We start from the raw sequence: 5,061 nt of genomic DNA on the forward strand, positions 1-5,061 counted from the left end.
ATCTAGTAAAGCTGACCCAGCACCTCTACTCTTAGATACGTGCATAACAGAAATGCAGGCACGTGCTCCCCCAAAACAACATTTATAAGACTGCTTACATCAGCAATATTTGTAATAGCCAAAAACTCAAAAACTTGAAACTACTCAAATGCCCCAGAACAATAAGGTGAGTAAATAAATAAATGGTGGTATAGTCACAAAATGGATATTATTTCCCCCTGAGAGGCTGTATATTTGTTTGTTTAGAAAGATTATTTACCCTCTTGTGTGGCCTGAGTGTGCAACACAGAAGATAAACTTGCTCTTGAGTGAAAATGCAGAGGAGTGGGTTGAAGAGAGGGCCCCAGTCTCAGGAGCCATCGGTAGAGTAGTTCTAAGTGACATATTTAAGAGAAGAAGAATTTTCACAAGAGACACTCACACCTGTCTATGTTTGGAGTCTCAATTCCCAGAAATCTGCCCACAACCTGGCAAGAGATTTTGCGTCATGGAAATGGAGCACACGTGCCTTTGGTGACTCCCAGGAACAAAGAGCAAGCGTGTGAAGCACGCTCCTTCCCAGGGCCACACCCTCTACCAGGAATCAACCAATGCAAGGTCCACCCCCCATCTGTGTTTGGACTCCAACCCTCCAAGTTTCCTGGGGCGATGTCTCCTTCCTTCTCCTTGGTGAGACATACCTGAAAGACTGTGACCTCACTCTTTCCCAAGCCAGGTAAGGACCAAGGACCAAAGTCCCCCGGCCAGAAGGTAGTCTCAGAATAGTCTTTTGGGGGAACTCCCTGGCAGTCCAGTGGTTAGGACTCAGTACTTTCACTGCCAAGGACCCCAGGGTTCAATCCCTCGTCAGGGAGCTAAGATCCCATAAGCCGTGTGGCGTGGCCAAAAAAAAGTCTTTTGGTTCCTGTGCAAAATAACTGTATTTAGGTCTTGTGCCTAAAGTACTCAATGAATCTCAGTCTGCATTCACACTCGCCTATCTCAATGACTTTTTCTGTCTCCCCAGTGGCTCCCAGAATCTCCCCTCCCTCAGTTGTTTCTGGGTCCCCACTGCAAGTGGGTGACTCAGGCGACTGTGACGATGGCCTGGCTTTGACATTTGCACTGCAGCCCCAGCTCCTTAGCCCCAGTGGGCATACTAAGAAATAGTAGGGACAACAACAGCCATTTGTGAAATGTTTACCACATGTCAGGCCCTTTACATGCATTATTTATTTTTACCCCATAAGAGTGTTTATAAAGTAGATAGTGTTGTTTTACAGATCTGGAAAGTGATGATCAAAATGATAAAATAGCTTTTTGCTGTATCTACTGTGAGAATGAAGACCATTCTCAGCAATCAGACTGTCGACATTCCAGAAAATGTCAACATTACTCTGAAGGGATGCACAGTTATTGTGAAGGGCCCCAGAGGTACCCTGCAGAGGGACTTCAATCACATCAATGTAGAACTTAGTCTCCTTGGAAAGAAAAAGAGGCTCCGGTTGACAAATGGTGGGGGATTAGAAAGGAACTGGTGACTGTTTGCACTATCTGTAGCCATGTACAGAGCATGATCAAGGGTGTTACACTGGGCTTCCGTTGCAAGATGAGGTCTGTGTACGCTTACTTCCCCATCAACGTTATTATTCAGGAGAATGCTTCTCTTGTTGAAATCCGGAATTTTTTGGGTGAAAAATATATCCGCAGGGTTCGGATGAGGCCAGGCGTTGCTTGTTCAGTATCTCAAGCCCAGAAAGATGCGTTGATTCTTGAAGGAAACAACACTGAACTTGTGTCAGACTTGGCTGTTTTGATTCAGCAAGCCATAACAGTTAAAAACAAGGATATCAGAAAATTTTGGGATGGTATTTATGTTTCTGAAAAAGAAACAGTTCAGCAGGCTGAAGAATAAGATCTGAGTGATCCAGCTACAGAAACTGCAAGAGGCCAGACTCATTTGTGATATTTTAAAAATGAATAAAAGCTCTTTTGACTTGGGAAACAAACGAACAAAACAAAACAAAATGATAAACTAAGATGCTTAAGGGACAATGCTAAATGGCCGATTAAAAAAACCTGTTAGTCAATCTCCAAAACATGTCATTAACCATGGGACCCCATTGTTCTGCACCTCAGTTTTCACAGCTGTACAATGGGAATGTCAACGAAAAAATTAACCAGTCTAGGGAAGAAATGGAAATTTTTATTTGAGCCAAATTGAGGATTATAACCCGGGAACAGCCACTCAGAAAGCTCTGGGGACTGTTCTGCCCATTAGAGGTCAAAGCACAGTTATATAAGGTTTTGAGACAGAGGGCTGTACATTAAGTGACATATTATTGACAGGTGACACAAAGCGAGTAGTGGGTCATGGGTCATGGTGGCCCCTTACAAGATTAAGAAGGAATGTTAGAGTTTAAGGAGTGGAGAAAGTTGCTCCTTATGGTTGAGCAGGTATTTCTGCTAGTGGGGAGGTTTGGTCGATGCATAATGCTGACATGTAATGCACAGCAGAGAGGAGAGAGGCAGCCAAAGGACAGAGAAAATTATTTATGTTTAAATTTTCCTTGATTTGCCTTAGAATATGAAATTTTATTTCATCAGCAATAAATGATACTGACCATTCAGAATCACTGGGAAATTTTGGGGAGGCGATCCACATGAGCACTTAGCCTGGGGCACAGAGTTGGCACTTGGGTACAGGCAGGGTTAGGTCTAGAGGAGCCCACAGTGGGGTCTCACCTGAGGGACTGGGGTCCACAACTCTCTCATGGAACTTGCTCCAAGCCTAACAGTGTGAGTGAAGCCAGCTGGAATAATTCCCTGCACTCCTCTTTCCTATGTCCTAAGGTAGACATTGCCCCTCCTCCTATCTCCCCCTCCCGTCGCTCTGGCCAGGCTCTCCCACTCCCTGTATCAAAAAAGAAAGCACTTGGTCAATAATGGCTTACACTAGGGTTTCTCACTGTGGCTCTATTGACATTTTGGATAATTATTTGTTGTGTAGACTGTCCTATGCATTGTGGAATGTTTAGCACCATCCCTGGCCTTTACTCACTAGATGCCAGAAGTAACCCCCTTCCCATGGTGAAAACCAAAAATGTCTCCAGACATTGCCAAAGGTCCCCTGGATGTCATCACCTCCAGCTGAGAACTTCTGGCTTACACAATAATAACATGCAATTATCTAATTCAACCAGGAGTCCCTGAAGGTAGGTGTAATTCCAGGTTTGGTGCAGCAGCTCGATGAAGCCAACAGGGACCAGCTTTATGCTGGTGCTCATCACCTCATGATCACAAGGTGGCTGCCACAGAACCCACTGTGCCATCATCACAATTCTATTCAAAGGCAGAGTGGTGGTATCTTTTGTGGCTTCACCTTTAATCTGAAGAGATTTCCCAGACACTTCTCAGCAGATCTCTCTTACGTTTTATTGGCCCAAACCAGTTATATGCCCACCCCTAGCTGCACAGGAGGCTGGGAAAATGACTAGGTGGCCAGAGAGAAGGGGGGTTGGAAATGCGGTGGGCTCTCCATGATACGGCAGTATGGGCAGTCCTCGCACCTGCGGAAATTGTTTTTTTGTCTGCTCTCCTCAATAAACTGTGAGCACCTTTAGGACGGAGCCCTCCTCAGGTTTTCCTCTGCATCCTCAGGACTTAGCCCAGTGCTCAGCACTACAAAGGTGCTCAATCAATTCTTACTGAAAGAATGAATGAATGAATGAATGAGTGGATGAGTGACTCAATCAATCAGTGATAACACTTCCTTCCTTCCTTGCTTCCATCACTAAGAGGCCTATATATCAGTTATTTATTCATATGCAAACTAAACTTGGTTTAACTAGAAATAAGCCTATCATGCAAATGATAATGCAAACATCTCCCTGTTCCTCCAGCAACAAGGTCTGATCCCTCTGGCCATTGGACTTGCTGTTCTCTTACCCAGAACATTCTTCCTGCCACCTCCCCTCATTCATCTTCACATGGCCAGCTCCCTCTCACTCTGTAGGTCTCTGCTTGGACAGAAACACCTGTGAGAAGCTTTCCCTGAACTCCCCAGTTTGGCTTAGAGGCCTCTACTCTATCCCCCTGGACCTCCCCTTGCATCCCATCCTAGCACTTGTCACCCTGGGTTGTGACTGTCTCTCTAGCAGGACAGTAAACACCCAAGGGGACCAGGACAGCACGTCCTTCACTAGTAGGTTCGCCATAAACTTTTGTTGATTGAATCATTTATACCAGGGGCTGGCAAAAGTCTTATGTAAAGGGACAGATGGTAAATAATTTCAGCTTTGTGGGCCATATTACCTCTGTTGCCACTATTCAACTCTGTGGCTGGAGCAAGAAAGTAGCCATAGGTAACATGAAAACAAATAAGCCTAGCTGTGTTCCAATAAAATTTTATTTATGGGCATTGAATTTGAATTTCATATTAGTTTCACGTCATGAAATATTATTTTTAAAATTTTATTTTATTTAGTTATTTATTTTTATGTAGCACATTCTTATTAGTTATCTATTTTATGCATATTAGTGTATACATGTCAATCCCAGTCTCCCAATTTATCACACCACCACCACCACCCCCGCTTTCCCCGCTTGGTATCCACACGTTTTTTCTCTACATCTGCGTCTCTATTTCTGCCTTGCAAACTGGTTCATCTGTACCATTTTTCTAGATTTCACATATATGCATTAATATACGATATTTGTTTTTCTCTTTCTGACTTACTTCACTCTGTATGACAGTCTTTATGTCCATCCACGTCTCTACAAATGACCCAATGAAATACTATTCTTAAAAAAGTTTTTTTCAACCATCTGAAAAATGTAACAACCATTCTCAAAGACTCTCAGGCCATACAAAAACAGGTGACAAAACATAGTTTACTGACCCTGATTCATACTGAGGGTCACATGCTTTGGGTTTTCCAAATCATTCTAGGGATGCAGCAGGATCACTTAGAGCAATAAATATAACAGTATTTCTTAATATCAAGAAGTAAATTAAACTTGAAAGTACACTAAATGACTTAGCCATCCCATACTTAGACTGTATTTAAGAAATCCAAGATG

At 43.3% G+C, this 5,061-nt stretch overlaps 1 pseudogene; it reads left to right on the top strand.

Annotated features, from left to right (window-relative positions):
* The first annotated feature begins 1,319 nt into the window (after window positions 1–1,319).
* Window positions 1,320–1,894, top strand: LOC115860866 (large ribosomal subunit protein uL6 pseudogene; annotated as a pseudogene).
* Window positions 1,895–5,061: the final 3,167 nt, after the last annotated feature.

This window comes from Globicephala melas, chromosome 11 (assembly GCF_963455315.2).
Source record: "Globicephala melas chromosome 11, mGloMel1.2, whole genome shotgun sequence".
In the NCBI taxonomy this organism is placed as follows: Eukaryota; Metazoa; Chordata; class Mammalia; order Artiodactyla; family Delphinidae; genus Globicephala; species Globicephala melas.